The sequence below is a fragment of the Mastigoproctus giganteus genome, chromosome 11 (assembly GCF_048544385.1).
Source record: "Mastigoproctus giganteus isolate SK-2022 chromosome 11, ASM4854438v1, whole genome shotgun sequence".
Lineage (NCBI taxonomy): Eukaryota > Metazoa > Arthropoda > Arachnida > Uropygi > Thelyphonidae > Mastigoproctus > Mastigoproctus giganteus.
This window is the reverse complement of record NC_143585.1, coordinates 179,569,464-179,597,279: the sequence shown is the minus strand read 5'-3', so window position 1 is coordinate 179,597,279 and position 27,816 is coordinate 179,569,464. Positions and strand designations below refer to the sequence as shown.

Genomic DNA, 27,816 nt, shown 5'->3' with positions numbered 1-27,816 from the left:
ATAAATAAGAATGCAGCTGTGGTTGTCCTATACTGAATCTTCTCAGATTTGGTGATGTAGTCTCACTTGTTAGTAGGCCACTGCATTAATTTCCAAAATATAGATAGTTTTTTTTTTTTTCTCGGTTTAGATGATGATCCAGTTGTGGTGACCATATCCATGGTACGGTCTTCCGTCGTGAGAATAAATCTTGTGCATCGCGTGTAAAGGCGACATAGTCTTCTCTTTTGAGGATGTGCTGTTCTTGGTCTTTTTAAAGATAATGTATCATAGTCAGGAGAAGGCATCTCAAGTCTTTATATGTCTCTTTTGTTTTCCATCTCTTCTTTTCTCTTCGCATTCTTCGGTGTAGCTGTTACACTGGTTTTTCTTTTTCCCCTTCATTTTCGCGTTCTTCACAGTGTTGCTGTCATTTTTTTTATTTACGCAATTTACGGACAATATACACGGAGCAACATGGCCTTAGTTGCTGATACTCCTAAAAACCGATAGCAACAATAACCTCTGTAAGGTGCTAGTATAGAAAATAATCATCGAATAAATTCCCAATGCGTTACTACTGTGTGTGACGAACTCACAAATTCCAGTTAATATCTGGAAATTAAAATTCCCCCAATTAAGACGTTGATTTACTGGCCCCCTCCATTTCTCTTTATAGTTGTTTTTTTAGACTCTTCACAGTTGTTAAGTCTATAACACACTCCTACTCTCACTTTTGTTTTCCGAGTACTTGTATCACACCATACTGACCCAACGTTACACTGGCCATCCATATCAACTGTTTGAGATATTTTTGTGCTTCTTAACTAATAGCATAACTCCTCCCTTGCCAAGGATTACACGTGGGATCCTTGGCAGGGGAGGAGTTATGCTAGACCAGATGACATTGCAACATTGACTTCATTATTTTAACTGGAACGGCATCAAGCTTTGTAATTGCTCCGTGTGTATCCTTTTATCCTCTTCTCTGAAAAAGGGAAACATTTGCACATAGTGCAATCTGTAGAGGCTACCTCTGAATAGGATGCTCTCAGAAATGTGACTACAGGTTTACTTACCTCTTTTATTGCTTTTAATAGAACTGGATTGATTCCGCCAACTGGGGTTCCTTATTCATTTTTAGTTTCAAAATTTTCTCTTCCACTTTCCTGATTTACCAAAAAATCTCTTGGCTCACAGTTGCCACATGGCTTAATTCTGTTTTCTCCATCATAAAACCTTCAGGCCCAACTTTTGACGCAGGATTTGTGTTTTGCGAACTTCAGGTTAGGACAGCTAATGCTGACTTGACATGGCTAACGGATATGTGGTGTCGCCCACAAATAGGTGATGATGAGTTTTCCTGTGGTTGGGAACACGTTTCTATAGGTGCCTCCCTGGTTTCCAAACATCTGCGAGGAGTCCTGATTGAAGTGTTTGAGCTTTGAATAGAGCGATGACTAAATGATGAAAAGCGAGATTGATTGATTCTTAAAACAAACTTCCATCTGGTGTTGTGAAAGTTGGTAGTTTGAATGGATTTAAGGATTTGGCAAATTATTAGTGGAGATCAGCGAGTGATATGGAAATATTTTAGCGAGCGATATGGAAATATTTTTTTTTTGCCTTTTAACTGATGTTGTCCTTGTATCATTTGGACTAAATCACCAGGATTGCTGTGAAAATTGAGCAGTTTTTATTAGAAATTTGATGATATAAACAACTTAATGTAATGAATAAATAAATCTGTTATGTTAGTTACTGATAAGGAAGTCAACTTATGTATTTAACTCTTCAATTATCAAGATCTATGTTATGTCAAAGTGAACACAATTAAGCAAATGTATATATCTGTTTAATAGTTATCATTTTTCTGTTTATACTCCGGCACGACAACCAAGTCAGTAGAGTTTACAATAAATATTTATCGTATTTAGTAGTCACGGGCTTGAACCCCGGTCTACTCAAGGAACGCGTGCTATGCACTCTCGCTCCTGACCACTGGGCTACGTCAGGCGTTTCGAAGTGAATACAATTAAGCAAATGTATATATCTATTTAATAGTTGTTATTATTATACAATGATTATATTGTAAAGATCTGAAAATTTGTAAAAAAATTTTTATAATGTATATTTTAAAATTTGTGTGCACCCTCCTAGCCCACTTGCTGTACAGGGGGTGAACCTTGTGTTAATAAACTGATAGCTAATAATAATAATTTGCCGCTAATCCTAATAATCTGTTTGTTCTTGAGCAATGCTATTTACACACTGCTAAATCTCGTTTATGAACAAGTGTTTTTTCTGAAACAGGGCTGACTCCGTGGTTGTTCGTCGGAAGTGTCAAGTTTTCGATTGAGTTGAGAGAGAGAGAGAGAGAGAATCTTTTGGACAACCCATAAAACACTGCAGAATTGTATGGGGACAGTTAGAATCGGTAGCCAGAACCAGTCTGGTGTCAGAAAAACCGAGGCAGCCATGACGTGTGTGAATATCCTGTCGTAGCGCACACACACACACACACACACACATACCTTTGTGTTTTACTACTGTTATGGCAACATCAAGTCCAGGAAGATGAATAAATTAGCATAATAACGTTTTTTTCCCACAGCGTACAACTACTTGTACGCTGCAGAAATTCTCCAGGCAACATTTTCCTCTCAACCAAAAATAAATACGCCCGATCTCATTAACCAGACGTTTGTTTTTAGTTATAAAATAAACGTTAATTAATTATTATTTTTTTTTTTACTTGAAAGTGTGTTAAGGAAATAATTTATTTATATTTGGTGTTCCGCCAATTTCTTTTGCATTCCAAAGTGTTCTGTTAAACAAAATTTGGTAAGCACGGAAATAAAGCTTTGTAAAAAAACTGGGGCTAAGGTTTTAGAGTTGCCACACACGAAGAAACACAAAAGAAAGAAACACGTCTTACTTTTAACTTTTTTTATATCAAAATATCCGATTTTTTTTTTTTTTTGGTTCATAACAAAGCCACAGTTAAACGGCCATCGTGGGTAGCAGAGAATAACCGTCCTCCCCACACCGGGTGGAAAAGACCAGAGTTCGAGTCCCGTCGATGATGTGGGGAAATTTTATGGGTCTTTTTCACAACTAGGCTGAATCAGTTGGTCTCAGGCGTGGGTAGCATGGTTTTTTTAACTGGAAACTTGAATTTTTCGTCCAGCAAACAGAAAATCGACCGCAGAATACGTGCAATTAACAGACAAATACAGTATATGGATCAATATGGCCAGAGCCGCTGATGCTCCTAAAATCCTACTACAACAACTGAGCTGTGGTTTTGTTATGAAGTTTCTATTCAATTCAAGAACGTAATTAAGCCCTTTGCCTTGCGACACTTCTTCAGGGCTACGAGTAAGTGATAGTTTTCTGAATGTGACTGTTTCTGAAACTATGTAAAATGTCAATAATCCAAGGAAACACAAACATGATTTTGTTATTTTGTGCGTGCTTCGGGTCGAAATAAAAAAAATTTCAAACCCCAAATTATAACTTATGTTGGCACAGTTTATATTTTTCCAAAACATAAAACCGTTCCGACTCGTGTAGTTACACTAATTTTCGAATGAAATGGCACGAGACTCTTCGAAGAATCGAAATCATTGATTTAGAGTAGAGTTGTTTTGTGAACAGTGGCCAAGTGATGTTTGGCCGTCTTAGAAGCTGATGTTCGCAGATTCAAATATAATTCAAGTCTTTTCCCACAGCAGCAGCAACAGGGGCATCATCATCACCTACTGGTTTCCTGAACATCAACTGCACGTCTTCCAAAGATTTTCCCTTCGTCTCCGGTAAAAATAAAGCCACGAATAAACAACTGAAAAGAGTCGCAACTGCGTAAAACCAAAATGGCAAATACTCGTACACTTCGCTCATGTCTCCGAAAGTTTTCGTGACAATGAACATTATAGTCCAGTTAAACCCGTTTGCAATTCCGCTAACAAACCCACGGATCCGAGATGGGGAGAGTTCCGCTACTATCAACCATGGGACAGGACCAAAACCTATTGAAAAAAATATTATGTACGCCGTCAAACAAAGAAGAGGCAGCCAGGAGCTTCTACTTGAGCTGTTGCGTTCTTCCATAAATAGATATGTTCCCATAGCAGTCAAGCTCAATGTGGTACCAACTCCCGATACCAGCAATAATATCTTCCTCCCTGTCCTATCTACCATAACGCTGCTGACAAAAGCAAAACACATCTGAATTGCAGAAACTATTATGGCACAAACCGATGGATTTAGAGAACTTCCTGCATCCTGAAATACTGACACGACGTAAGACATAATAGCGTTGATCCCCGAGAGTTGCTGCGAAATCATTAACCCAATTGATAAAACTGCCGGTATTACTGCCGCAGAACTCATAAGATCTTTTAAGCTCAGCTTGCTTAAAAATTGTGATCGGACATCATCTTCGATAGCTCTAAACTCCTTTGCCGGATTAATCTGGCAGTCGTGCAGGAATATAATGGATTTCATGGCCTCTGCGTGCTTGTTTTTTGACATCAGCCATCTAGGAGATTCCGGCATCGGGTAAAGCAACACAAGCGACAGCACGGGCGCAGAGGCACACGAAATGGCTAACCATGGCCACGACATCACGGCACCGAGGCCCATCACCAGGAGAACTCCTAAAGTAAAGAAAACCTGAAACGAAGTTCCGAGCAGTCCTCGAACTTCTGAGGTGGCTATTTCAACAACGTATACAGGCACCGTAACGCACACGAGGCCGCAGGAAAAGCCAGTGAATATTCTTCCAAGGAATATGGTTGAAACGGAGCGGGAATACACAATGCACAGCCATCCCAGCAGGAACGGAACAGAGGAGACCATCATAACGCCTTTTCTTCCCAAGACAGTGCACAAAGAACCTACAGAAAAAGGGAATAGATTGTACAGTTATTGCTAAATTATGGAAGAAGAAGAATTGTTTAAAATTCTAATACAGTATTTAGAAATTTACAAAATCATTATTCCTATAAATGCGTAATGGAGCTCAGAATTGTACACAATTCCGAGAACCGTTTAAATACAACTCCCTTCACGGTTACATCCAGGGGTTTACTTAACAAAGTAGGATAGACACCGAATTGAAAAAAATAATATAAAGATAAGATAACGCAAAATAATAATATTAAGATTAGAAGATAATTCGGCTGATTAACAGAATGGGATGCGTGAAGAGACACTAGAATAAGGTATAATTCGCAAATTGCATTGCTACAAGTAGAGTACTCTGCGGTAAAGCATTCTTCGAATCCTGTCGATGACGCGAGGAACTTTAATGGGCTTTTTTCACTCCGTGGCTGCGTTAGTCGGTCTCAGGCGTAGAGAGCAAGGTTCCCCCCCCCCCAGAAACTGGGGATTTTTTCGTCCAGCAAACAGACACATCGACCAGAGAACACACGCAATTTACAGACAAAAAGGTAGAGGTAATCATTTACGGGTGACCCTAATATAATAATTTAGTAAAGCATTCCGGTCTAGTGCGAACGACAGCCAATAAACTTTAAAGGAATCCCAGGGCAGTGGTACACCGAAGCGCAACTTTCCGCTCCTGTGTCTACATTTAAGCCAACGAAACGCAGCCTCGTTGGGAGCGCAACATAACTGACTCGCCCCTGGAAGTGTGGCAGCGCAGTTTCATAGACGGTAAAATAATATTTCTCTGTATTATTATTCTTTCTCCCTGACTGGGGATTCCACCTCGTTACGGGTATCGCTGCCAAGTACACAGGGTGGTTGTTGTTATGTCTGGTGTTACTTGGTCGAGGACCTCTCTGACTATCCTACAGGTATTCAGGATTGCGACTTCCTGAAGTTCCTTGTAGGTGTTCTCTGGGACAGTGGTCGGCAACCCAGTGGTCCGCGGACCACTGGTGGTCCGTGAGAGAATTTTGGTGGTCCGCAGAGTAATTTGAATATATTTGCAATTTTCGCGTTTATTCTACTTTTTTTGCAATTTTCGCCTTATTACGTTGCATGTTTATAAAAGGCCCAGCGCAATATCCGGTATTAGCGATGCTTTTATTGTAAAAAATATAGAAAGCTATTTCTATTTCTTATCAATTGGCGAAAAAGAGAAAAAAACTACTTTGACATCTATCCCTGTCTACGCTCGGGGCGAGATCTTCGCCGCGATAAACAACGCTACTCACCACTGTCAGTAGTGCTTCTCACGTCAACAGTCAATTTGCTCAGCGAATAACGATTCTAGTCCGATTTTTTCGTTTTGTTGGGCTTATTCAAGAAGCGAATTTTCTTCAACGCTATACTGGTGTTTATTCAATACAATATTCTTCTTAGGTAATTGACCAGTGATATTTTTATTTTAACTGCGCGCAGTGTGATATTTAATGACATCAAAGAGCTTGAGTTTGATAACTAGCTTATTTCTTGTTGGATTTTAGATTCGAACAAAATAATCCCGATGAGTGAGAAAAAGCAAGCGAGCATTTTTCGCTTCTTAGGTTATACATCGCGTTGTCACGAGTTGGTTAATGAATCAGTCTCCGCAGCCACCGCAAGGCATCATCAGGAAGGACATTAGAACTGGAGGCGAAGAGAAGAAAAAGTTCAAAGTTTAAAGAAAATATGATGCGCACTACTTGAAGTTTGGATTTATTCAAGAACTTGGAAGTGAACTGGATCCACGGCCGCTTTGTATTATATGTTCTGAGAGTTTAACCAATGATGCCATGAAATCTTCGAAACTCGGCAGGCACTTGCAGTCAAAACACCCGGATTTAGCTAAAACGCCAGTTGAATACTTCCAAAAGATGCGTGAAAATTTGAAAAAGCAAAAAAGTTCATTAGCAACAATGATTGTTGAAGATAAGTCCCTGGTAAAACCTTCTTTGATAGCACTTCAAATCGCGAGATGTAAAAAGCCATATACGATTGGAGAAGAATTAATTAAGCCTCGCTTGTTACAAGCCTGTGAAGAGGTTTTGGGGAAACAGGCTGTCCAAAAACTGAAAGGAATTCCTATGTCCGCTAACACGGTGAAGCGCAGAATTGAAGACGTGGCCGAAGGTATTGAAAATCAAGTGATTGCACTTGTGAAAAATTCTACGTTTTATTCAATTCAACTTGACGAATCAACAGACATTTCTAACAAGGCAGTTCTTCTTTGTTTTGTGAGGTTTGATTGCCAAGGAGAATTAAAGGAAGAACTCCTCTGTTCGCTGATCTTGTCGGTAGAACAACCGGCTCTCAAGTTTTCAATGCACTTAATGGTTATTTCCAGAAACACAGTATTGAATGGAAGAAATGTGTTGGGATGTGCACAGACGGTGCCGCAAGCATCACTGGACATCGGTCAGGAGTTGTTGCAAAAGTGAAAGACGTTGGACACCCAGACATCTTGTTTATTCATTGTATTATACATCGCGAGCAACTTGTCGCAAAAAGATTATCTCCAGAACTCCACGAAGTACTGTCTGATGTAATTAAAATTGCAAACGAAATTCGCCACAAAGCGCTCAATTTTTGAGGCACTTTGTGAAGAAATGGGCTCTCAGCATACTCATGTTCTTCTTCACACTGAGGTGAGATGGCTGTCGAGGGACAAAGTACTAACCCGATTGTTCGACCTGCGCCAAGAAGTCAAGTTATTCTTCCAGCAGCAAAATAATAATTTTGAGGTTCCATGATCTCTTGTCCGACAACGATTGACTAACCAAAATTGCATACCTGACAGATATTTTTTCTGTGTTAAACGAGCTGAACACATCCATGCAAGGACAGCTTACGGACGTGTTCATACCGCGAGGCAAAATGGATACATTTCAAAGGAAGATATTGCTGTGGGAAACGGTTGGCTGAAGAAGATCTGCAAATGTTCCCAAATTTTGATGATTATATGAAACAGGAGGATGTCAACCGACAGTTAATAACTCTTGTTCGATTGCACTTACAGTCGCTCACTGACTCTTCTGGTCGTTATTACCCAAGGGAAGAGGACCCCAGACACGGAAATATGTGAATAATAGATCCATTTTTCGGCAAAAATCGAGGACAGTAATTTGAACATGAAAGAAAAAGAAAGCCTAATCGATCTATCATCCGACGACAGTCTCAAAGGTAATTTCCACTCGTCCCTAACAAGATCTCATTTTTGGTTTTCCGTAAAAAGTGAGTACCGAGTGCTGAGTGAAAAGGCCATCAAAATTTTAATTCCATTCGCAACTACACATAAGTGTGAAAAGACATTTTCATCAGTTACGGCAATTAAAAACAAGTAGCGGTGTCGGCTAGAAATACAAACAGCTCTCCGTGCTGCAGTAACGTCATTGGAGCCAAGAATCCAAGAGCTTATTTCAAACAAGCAGCAACAAATGTCACGCCGATTATTTTGCTATAATTAATCCTTTATACACCTCTATGTCGAGGTGCACTCGATAATTGTTAATATTAATTGTTTCCGTTAATTCTTTTTTAATAAAATGAAATTTAAAATGTTTTTTGTATTTTTCATAATGAATATATCTGCATTTATTTATTATACTTTTTTTTTATCATTATAGAGCCATTATATTATTAATTATATTAACATTAATGATATCCAATTTTTTTTTTCAAATAACTCGGAGTACAAAAACAAGTGTAAGTACCATTTCATATTTAGAATATTACTTTTATGAAAAAAATCGTGGTAGTGGTCCGCGGGATTCAAAATTTTCAGTTTAGTGGTCCGTGAGGTTGGCGACCGTTGCTCTGGGAGACCTATTGCTGCAGGCTGTTATGTAGGGTCTTTGGCACCCTACTCTTGGTTGACACGCTGATCGGGATGGCCGTTACATGTTGCATATGCCACATCTCTTTGATCGCCTGTCTTAGGTTCGTGTACTTCCTGATTCCCCACCCCCAATGGGTTTTCTGCAGGTTGCCAGTGTTGGGTACCCCTATGTCAATCAGATAGGTAGCCTTTTCCATCGTGTCCACAAGGATTATGTCCGGTCTGTTCTGCGGGATTGTCTTATCCGTTATTATGGTGCGGTCCCAGTACAGCTTGTGGGTTGAGGTCTCTAGTATTGCCTGGAGTTCGTACTTGTAGTACGGTACACTTTCTTCAATTAACTGGTAACCAACAAAAATTATTATTAGCCATATAGTGCAAGGAAGCCTGAGGCTTATGCTGCACCAGCCAAAAAAAGTTACAGAGAGAGAGGAATCACCAAGAAAGAGAGGAATGATGATATCCAGCTCAGGACCCTGGGTGTGCCAAGCCCCTGTCCAGATGTGAGCCCCTGGGATGAATAAACTCTTTGGTGTAACACCTCATTAAGGATTAACATTTACAATTCATTTTCGTCTCCTAAACACACTATCAGCAAAATCAGAGAAATGCGAGAAATTCTCCCTTGTTTCCACCAACCGTGGAAAATCAGCGGGACTATATTACAGAGCAATAAAACAGAGCCATTACTAGATTACAGAGCAATAAAAAGTACTGAAGCCTATAACAGCTACAAGGTGATGTGTAATAGAGCCACAGAAAAGGTTCGACAGGCAAAGGCAGTTTATGAGAAATCACTAGCAAACAGAGCAAAAAGGGGGGGAATAAGGAATTCTTCACATATATAAATGCCAAGAAGAGCAGGACAAACCAGATGAAAGGCGATAGAATTAAATACACCAGCTGCCGTTGCAGATGAACTCAACAGTTATTTTGCATCGATATTTACAGAAGAAAAACCTTTTGTGGCAAGGGGAAATTGTGGGAGCAAAGTTAAAAAATATGTAATTAATGATATTGAAATTTCGCAAGATTATTTAATGAAAAAACTTTCGAGCCTACAGACCAGTAAGGCTCCTGGAGTTGATGGAATATATCCTATAATCTTAAGGGAGACGGCAAGCGAGTGCATTGAATCATTGAGGCTAATTATGCGAGCATCACTAGACTCTGGGGAGATTCCTTTGGATTGGAAAAGTGCAAATGTATCTCCCATACATAAGGGTGGCTCTAAAAGTGAAGTGGGAAATTATCGACCTGTCAGTCTGACTTCAGTAGTAGGGAAAATCATGGAGGCAATGATCAAGGGTGGAATTCAGGATCATTTGGATCGAATTGAAATTCTCAAGGATACTCAGCATGGTTTTGTAAAGGGAAAATCATGTTTAACAAATCTATTTCGAAAGGGTCACTCACGAGCTGGATTTAGGGAATAATTTCGACATTGTTTATTTAGATTTCAGCAAAGCTTTTGACTCAGTCCCACATGAGCGGTTGATTTATAAGCTGGAACAGGTTGGAATCACTGGGAAAATCCTTAGATGGCAGCAGGATGGCTTCAGAGCAGCAGGCAGAGGGTTGTGATAAATGGCTCTTCCTCAGATTGGGTTGATGTAAGAAGTGGGGTTTCCCAAGGATCAGTATTAGGACCACTGTTGTTTTTAATTTTCATAAACAACATTGATGAAGGGATAGAGGGCATGATGTTTAAATTTGCAGATGATGTTAAAATTGGCAGAGTAGTTAATGATCACTGTCAAGCTGAGCTTCTTCAGAGAGACCTAGATAGACTTCAGGAATAGTCAGAAAAATGGCAGCTATGCTTTAATCCAACAAAGTGTAAGGTATTACACCTGGGAAACTGTAATCCCAAAATAACTTATTCACTTAGAGCAGTTCAACTAAACTCAGTAGGGACTTGGAGGAAAGGGACTTGGGTGTTACGATACGGTCAGACAGGAAATTCTCTGAGCATTGTAAACAGGTTGCAAGGAAGGCCCATGGTGTCCTATCGATGATCTATCGAACTTTTGCAAGTAGAGATAGGGACGTGATAATCCCATTATATAAGGCTTATGTTAGACCACACTTGGAATACTGTGTTCAAGTATGGAGACTGTATCTAAAGAAAGACATCGAGCTTCTTGAAAGGGTGCAAAGACGGGTAACTCGCCTGGTGAGATCGGCAGAAGGGCGTCCTTATGAAGAAAGACTTCGAATATGTGGGTTGTAGAATTTGGAAACTAGACACCTTAGAGGAGATTTGAGTTTAAGGCTGTGAGAGGTATCAGTAAAATGAATGAGGACGAAATTTTCAAGATTATAAATGATGCTAGAACTAGGGGACATAAATTCAAGTTACGGGGGGGGATGTTTAGATTGGACTGCAGGAAGTTTTATTTTAGCCAGCGAGTTATAAATTACTGGAATAAGTTTCCTTCATGGGTGGTAGATGCCGACAGTTTGGGGAAATTCAAGGGTCATCTGGATGACCCTTGAATTTCCGGTAGGGGAGGGAAACTTCGGGTAGGGGAGGCGCGTGGGATGATAGGTTTAATTTCCTTTTTTTTTTTATTAATTATTATTATTTATTTTTTATCATTGTTTTGTTCGGATATTTTATTTTATTTTATTTTTTTGGCTGGTGCAGCATAAGCCATAGGCATTCTTGCACCGTGCAGCCATTACTAATACTAATACTAATACTAATACTATATACATTTGTCAAAATCTGGAGCTGATTTCTAACATCTAAATAGTGGTTACATTCTAGGATTAAGTAATCGACCTTCTCAACAGCTCCTCAAGATGATCAGTCAACAGACTCTCCCACTCAATCCATAACAAGAACCCTCAATCTTCAATACTCCTCCACTGTGGATACTGACCTGTTTACTCAACAATAGCTTCAAACAGCTAACATTGATAAAGAAGGATAAACTTTTCTAGCAGGGATAAGGAGGTGATTATCCCTTTGTATGAGGACATGGTTAAGCCGCATCTTGAGTACTGCATACAGGCCATGAGGTTTCACGTTAGGAATGATGTAGATCTGCTGGACGGATGCAGAGAAGGGCAATGAGAATGATAAAGCGAACAAAAAACTTTTACCTAGAAAGAGCTTCTGTTCTGCAAATTGCAGCGTTTCGAGACTAGGCGCCTGCGTGGAGATCTGATTGAGATGTTTAAAGCTTTGAATGGATTAAGTAAGCTGAATGTTAATGTTATTCTTCTACTTGCCAAGACTACACATATAAGGGGACCTAAATTGAAACTGAGGAAGGATGGTTGCAGAATAGATGTATGGAAGTTTATCTTCAGCTAGCAGGTGACTGACTGTTGGAACAGGTTTCCATCTGTCGTTGTGAAAGTGGATGAGTAGAATAAATTCAAGGAAGAACTAGACAAATTCTAGAACTGCACGCTGCGGAAAAAAAGCCCATAAGAATTCCTTCCATTTTTATGGAATTCGAACACAAATCTATTTTTTATCATTCTGTTATCTCTGAGGTTTGCAGAGCAAGTCCACATCTTCACCAAGCTCGATACATAATGGCGGCCCTCGTGAGTAGCATAGTTGGTACAAACGCCGTCCTGCCCCACACTGGATGGAACCATCATGATGTGAGGAATTTTTATGGGTATTTTTTAACACCTTAGCTAAGTTTGTCGGTTTCAGGCGAGGGCAGCCTACTTTTTTCTCTTGGAAACTTGGGTTTTTCTTCTAGCAAACAGAAAATCGACCAGAGAAAACACGCAGTTTACAGTCAGTATACACGAGCAATATGGCCTTAGTTGCTGATGCTCCTAAAAATCGACTACTACTATATATATATATATACAGAATGGCGAAACTAATGAAACAGAACAGAGCAGGACAGAGCTAACTATAAATGAAGATATACTCTATCAGCACACCACCTAGCCGTAAAAATTCGTAATGGTTATCGATAGTAGTGCGATCGCACTGTTACACATATACAAGCGACCATTCTTGTAACATGGAAGTAGGATTTGTATTCACTACAGCTGTAAATGTATAATTAATTCCCTTCTTCGCTGTGTGGAAAAAAGTTTTTTTTTTTCAAAACACGGCCGAGTAAGATTCGGATCGTTTTATCTTCCGCAAAATTAATTCTGTCCGCCTAACAGGTAAATCGCGCGAAGAATAAAATAAATAAATAAATTTTCTGTTATACACACCGTTACAGACACAATGATGCCTTGGCGTCAGTTTCTTTGGAGCTAACGCGCCATCCGACAGATTCTGCGCGGTTGCACACTGGTATTGTCATCGTCTTCTCGACGCAGATTAGAAAAGACCCGGGTTCGAATCCCGTCGATGACGCGAAGAATTTTTATGGGTTTATTCACTCTGTGGCTGAGTTAATCGGTCTCAGGCGTAGACAGCAGGGTTCCCCCCCCCCCAGATACTGGGATTTTTTCGTCCAGCCAAACAGGCAACAATTTACAGACACAAATACGGGTTTAGTGACCCTAATATATAATATTTTGTTAGCGTCTTTCCGACAACGCTACTCTATAAACAATATTTGGAGCGAATTTCTGCTCTTTTACCTTGTTCAGCTGAAAGTGCATTTTGCCACGTATGTTTTTGGCCAAAGATGACGGAGGTTACTAAAAAGGGGATTTTTGGTCGGAAGTACTGCGCTGTCTGATTGCATTCGAACGATTTCAAACAGATAAACGCTGCGTGTAATTCATCGGCGATAATAAATTTCATACGCGTCGCATTGAATGTATTTGCGATCAAAGAATGCGAGAGGAAATTACATTACCTGCCGTTATGCCTCCAAGTAGACCTCCGATTGCGATGAGACTCCCTACCCACATGACGTCACCCCGAGATATTGTCACTTGACTCGTCGGCTTCAGCATCTCCGGGGTGGCCGGCGCCGAGAAGGATACGCTCATGCCCACCGCCGTGGCGTTGATAAGCGCGGCGAGAGCAGCCAAGTACATTTTCCGAAATCGGAGTTTCGGGAAAGGAATATTCATGGTCCTGGCGGGGAGATGTCAAGAGCGGAACGAGCAGTATTTAGAGCGAAAGAAACATTACGTGACTCTATCAGTCCACCGTCTACCTAATTTCAGGCTATTATCGGTAATAGTCACGCTATGTGACATTCTGACGATGCTCTTAATCTTTCGGTCCTTTATCTCATCGATCGACGCACAAAACACATTATCAAATCTCGTCAGATAGCATGTGAGAAAGAGAGAGAGAGAGAGATTGGTCGCCGAGTGATCAGCGCGTGGGGGCTTAAGTACTCCGAGTGATCTGCTAAATACGGTGTTGTTTCTTGTATTCTCCCTATCATGTGAACTCCTCTGACTATGTGGTCGTCTCGGACCCTTATGTGACCACGAGGCCAGGGCCTCTACAAGAATTGACACCATTGAGGAGAGGTGAAGTCTAACATCAAAGTAAAGGAATCTACATCGCGCTTAAAAAAAGGACAAAATTAGAATAAATTAATATAAGCAGCAGACGATAAGTGCAGTGTAGCAAATAAATGCAAAAAATAGCCAAAATTACGCAGAATAACTCTAAATTAAAAGGAAGTAAGTAAGCTGAGTGCGAACAATTTATTTGAAACTCGCTTAAAATTACATAGAAGAGTATCCAATGATGTCCGTCACAGAATACTGAAGGCCACAGCTTCCAGTATGTCTCGCGGATGGAATCGGTACAAGTGGTGGCAGCTTGTACCGATTTCATTAAACACCCGATTGGAAATGGTTGATTTGGTTGGGAACACGTTTTTGTAGGGGACCACTGGTACCGCTGACAGATCACACTATGTCCACTGTGTCCGCTATTCTTCGCAACGGTATGAATAAAACCACTGTGTTACCGTGCAGAGAAAGCAGAAGGTAGCGCAGTGGTTTTATTCATACCGTCCTTTCCCCACCCGATCGAGATTCGAACCAGAGTGTTCGAATCTCTTCAACGACGCGAGGAACTACTATGTCCTATTTCTTTTTTTTTTTACATCCGTTAATTGATGTCAGGCGTGAACAGCAAGGTTTCCCCCAATCCCATCTAGAAACAGAAACTCGGATTTTCTCGTACAGTAAAATCGACTACAGAACACAACTTATGATCGAAACTACACGTGGACAGATGAGATCGTTGTCGGGTGGCCTGATGTGACTATTTTGTTTTTTTTTTTAATTAATTCTGTTGACGAGGGAGGGCGGACGAGTTCACATATCCACTGTGACTGTACTAATTCATAAAATTAAAGCCAACAGAATGAACCGCACAATTTCGTGACAGCGTAAGGTGGTAGATGACTTTCATCAACCGGTGAAATACCACCACTTTGCTTATTGGAGACTTGAAGTGGTGAAACCCATGTTTAGTCTCTAGAGCAAAGTTTCCGGCATCCCCCTCCCCCCATACTTCTCCTAAAACCCATGCACGGTACTAAGTACTATAGGTTTTGATACCTTTCGTGTTTGGGGGTTTCATAAAAAAAAAAAAAAAAAAACTCGAACCCGCAACCACCTTACTTGTAGCCACACTTAAGAACAACTAGACCGTTCCATGGATAGAAGTACCCTCTCTAAAAACTTGAAGGCTGCAAGCAATAGCGATCGATCCGTAGAGCTTGGGGAGGCAAAAATGACCGCGTTGAAAGTAACGAACAGAGGATTGACGATTAAGGGCACAGATATTTTTGCAAAAATTATGAAAGTGTAATTTTTCGATAATTGGGTGTAGCGGGCGCATGCAGTGGTACCCGTGAGTATGTCAACCAGCGTGGTAAGCAAAACCGAGCTGAAACTGGTACTAAGAAGAATGTATATTCCACATAAGTAATGCTCGTGGTCCCCGCTATGGCCAATTATTGAGACAGCCATCGGTTTCTATCTGGGATATTAATCCTACATTAAATTTAGACAACGTACCATCCAAAAGAGTTCCTCCTATACCATTTACCGATTTACCATCCATAGATGATGTGGCTCTTCTTTTTAGAAACATCTCGAAGATCCCTTTCAACGAGTCCAACAAGGTCACTGAAGACGTCGCTAAGAAATTCTTCGCAACTGATGCGGTATGGGAAATGCTTTTAACAAGTTAATTATCGAAAATGATCGGCTTTCGGCTGAACTGGAAGTAAGTAGAATAATATCAGCCTCGACCTGAGATGGAAACCTGTTCCACCAATCAGCGACTTGATACCTAAAAGAAAAGGTATCTGAAAAGCATGCTTCAAAACCTTTTTTCACCTGCTGCCTCTTCCTTTTCTTATACAGACAACTATTGCTACTCACGGGTCCTTTTATGCTAAATTGCATTAGGAATCTGTAAACGTATGCATTTGCGGGAGTACGGAAACTTGGAACATCTATTATACATATGTCAAGGATATGAGGACCCCAGGAAGGACTTTGTGGAGACAGTTTCAACTTTGCACATTTGGAACCTGGATGTGAGGAACAGCTTGTAGCCATTAAGGACACTTTCGACACCTTTCAAGCGTTCTCTGTCTGGATTTTTAATAGACGGTGTGTGCTATTAGATTTGGAGCAGCGCTTGTGAATGTATTACGGCACATCCACCTGACAACTATACTACTACGGAACTGTACTTAGTGACTCTCAAACGTCCTCCCCACGCTGGGTGGAAAAGGCTCAATTTCGAATCTCGTCGAGGAACTTTAATGGGGCTTTTTCACTCCGTGGCTGAGTTAGTCAGTCTCAGGCGTAGGTAGCAAGGTTTCTCCCCCCCCCCCAGAAAGTGGGATTTTTCGTCCAGCAAAACAGACAAATCGATCGTAGAACACACGCAATGAACAGACATAAGCCACACAGCACGGCAGATGAATTTAATTATTCGGGTGGCTTATAAATAATAGTTTTCAATGACTCTCAAAGTAGCAACGTATCCTGTTGTATTTTACAGTCATGTCTTGGCTATACAAGATTGTGACATGTGGGTTATGTTGTTGTTATTGTTATTTGGTTTTTAGGAGCATTAGCAACTAAGGCCATATTGCTCCGGGGATATGCGGTGGTCATTTCCTGACATTTCCGCATCCTCCGTATTTGGTAGTCACGGGCTCGAACCCCAGTCTGATCAAGAAGCGTGTGCTACGCACTGCTGCTCCTGCCCACCTGGCTACGGAGGCGCCATGTGGGTTATGGCATGTGGACTAAATATCTGACTTCTTACCTTTTTCTCTTGTATATTCTTGTCAACATCGACCAATTGTGTGACATATATAGGAGCTCTCTGCCTAACTGACATAGGTTAAAGCGACTAAGAGTAAAACGGTCTTCACGGCTGCCGCTGCATCTCCTTGGAATGCATATTCTAATGGCGCATTACTTCCGCACTACGCAGTAGTTATCATTGCGGTGCATGATCACTCTTACCACTTTGTGTGATTGTGGCGCAGTGGGCTTCTGTCTTCTCAGTGCTACTGGGCCATTACATCAGTGTTTTCTAATGAGCAGAATGATCTAAGGGGTGCAGTACCGCTATCTCAGTGTTCCTTTTTGATCTGTTTGTAGTACATTGGCATTCGATCTTTGACTTATATCTGAAAAGCAACTAGATGGACAGGTACTGTGAGTATTCTATGATTCAGAATTGTATTCCACTGCTTTCTGACCCTAAAATCTCTCTTGACCCTCTGCAAAGATTTAAATTTCCCACGAGATCAATTTATATAAACAGCTCTGATGCTTGATTCAAAATTTATTCTTCACAATAGTTTATATCGTCTTTAAGATCACCAATGTCAGATTCGGGATTTGACAGCATATTTCATATGTACATCATTCTTGTCAACGAATGACCTTAAGAGTAAGAGATCTGCAGATTTACTTAACAAGTACAGGTCAATATTGAAAAAAATCGTGAGTTAGGGTTAAATTTGAAACTTTCTGCAGTTCTGCCCATACACAATTAGATGGAGTATATGATGAGAACCTTGTCAATAAATTCGGCCCTGGAGAGATTGTGCAAAGCTCATTGAGTAGAATTTTTTTTTTCAGCTTGGTCTGTGCTTGCTAACAGGAGAGACTGCATCTACAGGGATGGGATACACTTAAATAGAAAGGGTCCAAGAATTGATGCCATCGAGGCAGTGCTAGGTGTGTCAGAAACTGCTAGCTCGGGGAGATTCACAGACTAATAGATTTACGGTAGCCGCAGGCAGAGGCGAAAGTGATTCTTGAACTGCTCCTATTAGAATGAGTAGCAGCCTGGAAAGCAAGGTGCTGGGAATATTCAGAACTGCTGGGAGTCATCGTGGAACAAGTAAATACATGGGCTGTGTTAGGGTAACTAAGACTAAGAACAAGTGCATGTATACTTGCATGTACACCAATGCTAGGAGTATAGTAAATAAATTTGATGAATTTGAAGTGCTGATCAAGACATCAAAGGCAGATATTATTGGGATATCAGAGATGTGGTGTCACACAGATATAAGAAATGCTGAACTGGAATTTGGGGGTACAATGTGTACAGAAAGGATAGACAGATTAAGAAGGGAGGAAGGTAGGAAAATCTAAGGAAGTGCATCCAGTTGATATAGTGGACAGTGCAATGTTGAGTCTGTTTGGTCTGACATTAGCACTGGGGAAGGAAAAATGAGAGTAGGTGTGTGTTATAGGCCTAATGACTCTGATGAGTACAACGAATAATTGTGTAGAGAAATAGAGTGAGCCAGTAAACCAAATGAAGGATTTTAACTTTCCAGATATTGACTGGAACTTCTGGATTGGGCACTCCCATGCTAGCAAGACTTTTGTGGATTTATTGGAGGATTGTTTTCTACTTATGTAAACTTCAGAAGCAAGGGCATGAATCAGATTGGTCCACTTGGTGTTGATGGTTCGACTGTTGATGATCCCGCTCAGATAGCTGACAAACTGAATGAGTATTTTGCATCTACATTCACACATGAAGAATTCTGTAAACAAAGGGAAGACAGAAGTTTCCTAAAGTCTAACAGGAAGCTAAATGATTTTGTAATAACGGAGAGAAAAGTGGAGGAGAAATTTATTTATTTATTTAAGCCTGTTTATTGCTCTGCTCAAGAGCCATCCCCTGGACAGCAGTAAGCTAGGGAGGTGATATATACATTCAGAGGTTAAGACAGGGACATGTGCCCGACGGTTACATGGAGCACATGTATGCTTAACCTGAAAGGTACAGGGTTTACCGTGTTTATTGTACATACTCAAAAGTTGTGGAATACCGAAGTGTCCCAAAGTGTTTTATATTATTTTGTAACTTACAAAAACATGAGAAATGTGTACAAAAATATAGAGGATTGAAGAAGTCCATCACCGGTTGTTGCCCGTGATAGCTCTTCAATCTTGGCTGTCTTCAATCTTGCTCACAGTCAGGCGTCTTCGGAGTAATAGATGCTAAGATAGGGGACCAGTGACGGATTCACTTTATTGTATATTCATTGTGTCATGGGAAACATTGTCGCGGCAATTTTCCATCTGGTGGTCTTTCATAACTGTAAGTTTGAACCTATTTCCATTAGCTTCTGGCGTTTGTACATATGTTGCTCGAAGAATTTATCCAGGTCGATGGATAGACTATTGATCAAATCTACCGTGTTTCCTGGGAACATGCGTCTCAAGCCTTTCAGGTTGTTCAAACTGATTCTGAGTGGGAGCCTTGGGTCCATTTGATTTCTTCCGTCAATGCGAGGAGTGTCTATTAGGTCAGTGATGTCAGGGGCGTTGCGTCGTCCTGTGATTAGTCTAGCAAGTGTAAGCAGGTTTGTTGTCACAATTTCTTGTTTCCATGGGGTGACTTCCAGATTTATGCAGAGTTGGGCCCTAGAAATGGTGTTATTGAAAAATGTTTGAAATTAAACATCAAAAAGGCACCTAGGGTGAATGAAACCTATCCAGTGATATTTAAGGAGGCAGCGAGGGAAGTTAGCAAACTTTTAGCCATAATTATGAGAGCATCCTTAGATTCAAGGGTGGTCCCCATGGACTGGAGAGGCGCAAATGTACCCCCAATCCCCCTTTGAAGGAGTTTCAAAGGGTGACAGAAATAATTGTAGACCTGTTAGTTTAACTTCTGTTTCGGGGGAAAATAATGGAGTTCCTGGTTAATTAAGTGATGCAGGATCACCTAGACAACATTGCAGTAATAGTTCAGACACAGCATGGGTTTATTAAGGAACATTCGGGTTTGTTCAGACAAGACTTCCCACGGGTTTGGGAAGTCTTGTCTGACAAATTTGATTGGCTACTACGATGTGGTCACAAAGGAACTGGATGCAAAAAATAATTTTGATATCATATACTTGGATTTCAGGAAAGCTTTTGATGCTGTTGCACATGGAAGATTGTTTAAAAAAAATGGAGCGGTATGGCATTAAGGGCAAATTGCTGCAATGGATAAAGGGGTGGTTGAGTGGAACACGGCAGAGAGTGGTAATAAATGGACCCTGGCTCTATGTGGAGTAATGTTATTAGTGGAGTACCTCAGGGTTCAGTGTTGGGTCCATTGTTGTTTTGTGTATTTATCAATGATACTGATGAGGTTATATCAGGCTTAATGTTCAAGTTTTAAGATGATACAAAGGTTGGCAGGATTGTTAATGACAGTAAAGACAGTATGCGACTGCAACTGGATCTAGAAAAGTTAGGCAGAATAGATGTGCGAAAATTTGCCTTTAGTCAGCGGGTAGTTGATTGGTGGAACAGACTTCCATCTGGTGTTGGTTGGAAGTTGATAGCTTAAATAAAATTAAGGCTGAGAAGAGGCAACTGAAATTTAACCTTGACAAATGCAAAGTACTGCCTATAGGTAGAAGTAACCCCAGAGAAACGTACCAACTGTGTGGTACTACATTCAGGGAGGTGGGGAACGAAAAAGACCTGGGGGTAATTTTGCAGTCAGATATGAAGTTCTCTGAGCATTACAGACGGGCTGCCAGAGCAGTTCGTGGAGTTTTGTCAATGATATATAGGAATTTTGCTAGTAGAGACAAGGAGGTGATTATCCTCTTGTATAAGACAATGGTCAGGCCACACCTTGAGTACTGCGTACAGGTCAGGAGGCCTCATTTTAGGAAGGATGTAGATTTGCTTGAGCGTGTACAGAGAAGGGCAACAAGATTGGTGAGAGGAACAAAGGAGTGCTATTATCAAGAGAGGCTTAATTTCTGCAAGTTGCAGCATCTGGAGACTAGGCACCAGGTGCGAGGTGATCTGATTGAGGTGTATAAGGCTTCGAATGGTTTGAGCAGGCTCAATGCTGATGGAATACTTCCGTTTGTTCAGATTAAGAACCTGAGGGGGCATCGATTCAAATTGAGGAAAGACAGTTGTAGAGAGTAGATGTGTGAAAATTTGCCTTTAGCCAGCGGGTAGTTGATTGGTGGAACAGACTTCCATCTGGTGTTGGTTGGAAGTTGATAGCTTAAATAAAATTAAGGCTGAACAAGACAAACATTTGGAGTGACCGCATGGGTGAAATAGGAAGTTTTTTTTTTTTTTTTTTTTGGCTGATGCTATATAAGCTTGCTTCCTTGCATCATATGCTTCAACTAATGCTAAAGCTAATTACTGGTGCAGGTGGTAGTTCAGGTTTGGGTACTGTCCCTACAGATGGAATGATGTTGTTGGGATACATAATGCTGTCTCTGCCTTTTCTTCGCGATTACCTGATACCTTTACAGAGAAAAGTAGCAGTCATTAATAGGATTCCAAGGTTTCCTCCTCACCATGAGAATTGGCAAATTCGCGACTTTCTTTTAACCGCATTTCCACATTCATAAGCCCTCCACACACGTACGGCAAAGTTTATAGAGGCTCAACTTTTATTTTGGTTAACTTTATTTACTCGTAATTCCAAAATATACAGCATATGCATTTTTCAAATGATTTTACATTTCGTCTTTGTTTCAGCCAGAGACAGTTACCGCAATTGCTGACGAGGTCAGTGGGAGCCAGACGTGTTCAAAGCCGCTAAGTGGATTTGCTTCTTTATTGATTTGAAATTATTGTTTTTCTAAAACTTTTGATTTAAATTTAGTAGTATAGCAATATTTTGTGTTTTTTCTGATTAATCTGGTGTATTTATTCTTTATTCGGCCTCGTAATTGCATAAAAGTATCGGCAAGGGTATCAAATCCACGTGTTACCAGTTGCACTCTGCTGAACGAGAAGTCTTTTATTATTATTATTATTATTATTATTATTACTCGCAAAGGCTTTTACTAGTGTAAACTGGTAAGAACATAATGCCATGATAATTGAAGCATACCTTTCGCTTAAACACACACAAGTGGGAGTTTCACCGTATTTACATAAACACAAATAATTTACAGCCAAACAACGTACAGCATATGAAACAACATGGGGACAACAGGAATGATCGCGATACAGTAAAATAAAAATTTGAAAGTTCAATTTTCCAGCAGTTGTCTTCTTCTGTGGGGATTTGAGTTGGGTTGGGTGGGTAGGACAATCCTGACACCTATTTCTTGATGAGGTCGGGTTTCCTAAAGCCCAGTGGCTCGTGCCTGGCCGAACAGGGTGCTGAAACTGTATCCTTACATCTGAATTTGCAAGTAAGAGTTTCTGAGAACTTCCTTTCTGTAGGATTTGCAATTGCAGAGCTTTTCAGGATTCATATCGATTAAGGTTGTTGAACAGCTGGATGGTGTTTGCTGGAAAGAATCTTCCGAGGCTATCCAACTGCGTAAATGCCACTTTCAGTTGTGGTTCTTTATCTGCAACTCGTCTTGGTTTTTCGCCGGGTATTATTATCCACTCTCGGGCTTTCGGTGCATCCAGTCGTCCCGTTAAAAGCTGAGCAAGGGTCATTATGTTTCTTGACGTGATTATTTGTCTCCAGGGTGTGACCTCTAAATTGGAGTATAGTATAGCTCTTGAGATGGTAAAAGGCTTAGCTGAAATTCTGTTCAGCCATCTCAAGAGCCAGTATTCGAGTCCTAGAAAGGCTTTGATACTGCATTCGGGAGCTGAAGACCAGATTTGTGCCGCGTATAGGGAAACAGGAGTAACACATCTGTTGATGTATTGCTTCATCAGGCCGTGGTCTTTAATACTGGTGAGCTCCTGCCTGGTTGCCCAAAGTCATACTTTAACCATATTTAGCCGCTTTATGGATTAATTTGTACATCAAATTATTTTATATAAGTAGCTTATTGTCCTAGTCAGGATCGTTAGTTTATTCTGAATTGAGACAGCGAGATTTGGAACTTAATTAATACTTAAGTGTCCGTAGATTTACCGTTCGTAACTTGCCGCCTTTGTTATAATATAATTGTATTATATTATATTGCTATATAATATAATATTATATTATATTATATTATATAGTATACTATATAATAAAATATTGTAAATTAATCAGCAAAATCTACTAATTTTGTTAAACTTCGTTGTCAATTATATTGTACTTTAAACTAAATACATATAACAACTTAGATTACAAACGAAACATAATTAATTAATACATAACTTGATCCGGAAGTTATACAAACAGAACTCGTAGATAATATTTGATACTGAAAAATATATATAGCCTTATAACTGTATTGGGATACAAGTTTAGGGTTATAATTTTATACTGAAATTGAAATTTTATTGAAATTAAATCGAAATCATGACTCAGACCGAGCAGCAAAGCAAAAGACTCGAGCTAATGAGAGTGCTGTGGCTCAGAGAAGAACTGAGGGGGGACAGTTGCCCTCTTAATCACAGCCTTTTAAAATGCACTGCTTGCATGATGTTTATGGAACAATCGGGTACGGGACATGATATTTCCATGGGGGATGTCTTTGTGTGTGCGCGATGCAAGGAGTGTAACGAAATCAGCCGATAACTCAGATTTGTTATGGGCCTATATGAGAGCTTGAAGGACAGGGTGGATGCCCTCGAAGGATTTAAGATGAGGAGCCCATCAAGCTCTCAGCTGCCCACATCAACGCCAGAGCTTGCACTTCGTCATCACGCAACACAGCGGCAGTCCCCAAGGCAGAATGCGCTGGTCCCAAAGGAACTAGTAGTTGTTGGTGACTCTATTGTCAGGGAAACGGGGAACATGCTTTGAAAAAGGATAGGTGGAACAGGACCAGGGTATGTCTGCCAGGGGATAAGGTTGATGATGTTGGAGAGCGGATATCATCTTTTAAGGGCACAAAAGGTGATATAGTTGTACACATTGGCACTAATGATATTAAGAGTAGGAGACCAGCAGAATTACTTAACAAGTACAGGTCACTGTTGAAAAAAAGCCGTGAATTAGGGTTGAATTTGAAAGCCTCTGCAATTCTGCCCAGACACGATAGGAGGGAGTACAGCCAGGCTTCGCATAACGCGAGTTCGATTAACACGATTTTCAGTTAACACTATTTGAAAAATTATACCACTTTTCACTTTACACGATGCAAATTTCCAGTTAACGCGATTTTTTTTTTTTTTTTTTATGCGATAGTTGAAAAAGATTTGAATCGCGCGTTAAGCTTACCGCGAGTCATACGGTCAATAAACAAACGTTTGCCTGCTGCCCGCCTCGGTGTGTTCCATCAACCATCGGAAGAAGACGTATTACTTGTGTGTCTCCCGCTAATAAAGACAATGCATACTTGCTAAAAATTCTAAATTTTTAGATGAGCCAGATGAAAATATTACCGCGAAGGAGATAACGGTACAATGTGTACAGAAAGCACAGGATAGAAAGGGAGGAGGGGTTATGCTATTAGTTAAGAAACGCATAAAATCCAAGGAAGCGAAGCCAGTCGACATCGCTGGTCAGTGCAGTGTCTAGTCAGTTTGGTGTGACATAAGCATTGGGAGATCAAAATTGAGAGTAGGAGTGTGCTATAGGCCTAATGACTCTGATGAGTATAATAAGAAACTGTACAGGGAAATGAAGTGGGCCAGTAAATCAGAGAGTCTTATAATGGGAGATTTTAATTTCCCAGATATTGACTGGAATTTGTGGATTGGTCACTCACACACTAGGAAGGCTTTTGTGGATTTATTGGATGATTGTTTTCTACATCAGCATGTTCAGGAGGCAACTAGAGGGAAGAATACTCTTGATTTGATTATCAGTAGTGATTCTTCATGCATTAAGAATCTGCAGATAAATTAACCACTAGGTGGCAGTGATCACAGTGTGCTGAAGTGGGATTTACTCAAGGAGGTAACTACCATTAGGGATAAAGGGAAGGGTTATTGCTTTCGTAAAGGCGACTACGATGGACTGAGACAGTATTTAAATTCTATACAGTGGGGCCAACAGCAAACTCAAAATGGGAAGCATTAAAGAACTTATCTTGGAAGCTACTAGGCTTTACATACCAACTAAGAAATATTGTTCAAGGTTTAGGCCTAAGTGGATGTCAGATGAACTAATGAGGCATATGGCAGAGAAGAAAAATGCATGGGATACATAAAAATTAACACGTGACACAGAAGCCTATGATAGATATAAGTTGATCTGTAACCAAGTACCAAAGGAGGTTAGGCAGGCGAAGGCAGATTACGAGAAATCTTTGGCAAAGGATGCAAAAAAAAAAAAAAAAACACACACAGCAAAGAGTTCTTTACTTATGTAAACTCTAGAAAGAAGGGGATGAATCAGATTGGTGCACTTGATATCGATGGTTCGACTGTTGATGATCTGCTCAGGTAGCTAAATGAATATTTTACATCTACATTCACATATGAGGAGTTATTTAGGGAGGGGAATGCCAGGGGTGTATTCAACTCTGGCAGTAAGCTAGAGAATCTTGTAATAACTGAGAGTAAAATGGAGGAGAAATTGTTGAAGATAAACACAACTTTGCCTATCCTGGCACTTTGTTCCGGTATAGACTAGTATGACGGTAGTAGATCCTGGCCACCTGCACATGGCGGGGATGGGGGTGGAACGCTGTGACTAGTTGTTGCTGCTTCCCACTCGCTAAGAGCCAGGTACCGGCCGATTACATAACAACAGAACACACCATAACATTTACACATCCAACACACTACATACAAATGGCCGGTCTTGGCGTGAGCCTCAACACAAGGAGTACAATAGCGGCTAAAGGGGGAAACACTAGGGTCTGCCACAACAACACATGAATATCCCCCCCCCCCCCCCTGAAGATAAACACAAGAAAGGCACCCGGGGTGGATGGGATCTATCCAGTTATATTAAAGGAGGCAGCAAAGGAAGTAAGCAAACCCTTAGCCATAATTATGAGAGCTTCCTTGGACTCAGGGGAGGTACCCATAGACTGGAAATGTGCAAATGTGACCCCAATTCACAAAGGAGGATCAAAGGCTGACACAAGTAATTATAGACCTGTGAGCTTAACTTCTGTTCCAGGAAAATTAATGGAGGCACTGGTTAAAGAAGCACTGCAGGATCATTTAGACAAGACTTCAGTTATAGCTCAGACACAGCATGGTTTTGTTAAGGGGAAGTCTTGCCTGACCAACTTGATTGGATACTATGATGCAGTCACAAAAGAACTGGATACAGGGAATAACTTTGATATTATATACTTGGATCTTAGAAAGGCTTTTGATACTGTTGCACATGGAAGACTGCTACACAAATTGGAACAGTGTGACATTGGAGGCAAATTGCTGCTATGGATAAAGGGGTGTTTGAGGGGGAGAAGACAGAGAGTGGTAATCAATGGACACTGCTCATCGTAAACTAATGTTATTAGTGGAGTCCCTCAGGGTTCGGTGTTGGGTCCATTATTGTTTTCTGTTTTTATAAATAATATTTATGATGGTATATCAAGCTTAATGTCCCAGTTTGCAGATGATACAAAGGTTGGGAGGGTTGTCAAGGACACTACTGACACTATGCTGCTGCAACAGGATCTGGAAAGGTTGAGCAAATAGGCTGAGAGGTGGCAAATGAAGTTTAACATTGACAAATGTAAAGTACTACATATGGGAAACAGCAACCCCAGAGCAACGTATCAACTCTGTGGTACTACACTGACAGTGGTAGAGAATGAAAGGGACTTGGGGGTGGTTGTGCAGGCAGATATGAAGTTCTCTGAGCAGTGCAGACGGGCTGCAAGAGTAGCTCATGGAGTATTGTCAATGATATACAGAAATTTTTCCAGCAGGGATAAGGAGGTGATTATTCCATTGTATAAGGCAATGGTCAGGCCACACCTAGAGTACTGTATACAGGTCTGGAGGCCTCATTTCAAGAAGGATGTAGAGCTGCTGGAACGAGTACAGAGAAGGGCAACAAGATTAGTGAATGGAACAAAGGGGTGCTCTTACGAAGAGAGGCTTAAGTTTTGCAAATTACAGTGTCTGGAGACTAGGCACCGGCGAGGTGATCGGATAGGGGTGTATAGAGTCTTGAATGGTTTGAGCATGCTCAATGCTGATGGGATTCTTCCTCTAGCTCAGAAAAATCACCTGAGAGGGCATAAATTCAAATTGAGGAAAGACAGATGTAGGATAGACGTGCGGAAATTTGCCTTTAGCCAGCGGGTGGTTGGTTGGTGGAACAGACTTCCATCCCTTGTTGTGGAAGTTGATAGCCTAAATAAATTTAACGCTCAGCTGGACAGGTATTTCTAACGAACGGAGGGGTGAAATGGAAGTTTTTTTTTTGTTTTTTTTTCTGGCTGATGCTGCTTAAGCTTGCTTCCTTGCATCATATGCCTTTATTAATGCTAATTGTATAAATATATATTTGTATTGCACACACACAACAACGAGTTGCTATTGTCAAAAAAGACAGCATTAAAATTACATTAGAAGCAGACAGTAGACAGCGCGAGCGCACCAGAAAACCAATTAATGCTGAAGAACTGCTTCGCGGGATTTTAGAGTTGCAATTCAAGTTTCGACATGTCTAAACACGCCGAGCACATCCATGCCTGTCAGTTACAAAGGATTGGTAGGTATAGCCGTGCTTTTCTTAAATGCACATTCCATAAATCGACATTGGCGTATGTATGGAATGTGTATTTAAAGCAGTTCTTATTGTTTGTAGAAAAAAAAAGCTGGTGAACCAACTTTGAACCAAATTTGTT

General features: G+C 40.6%; 1 pseudogene; it reads right to left on the bottom strand.

Annotated features, from left to right (window-relative positions):
- Positions 1-3,684: 3,684 nt before the first annotated feature.
- Positions 3,685-27,816, bottom strand: part of LOC150078600 (facilitated trehalose transporter Tret1 pseudogene) — a 43,325-nt pseudogene continuing 19,193 nt past the window's right edge.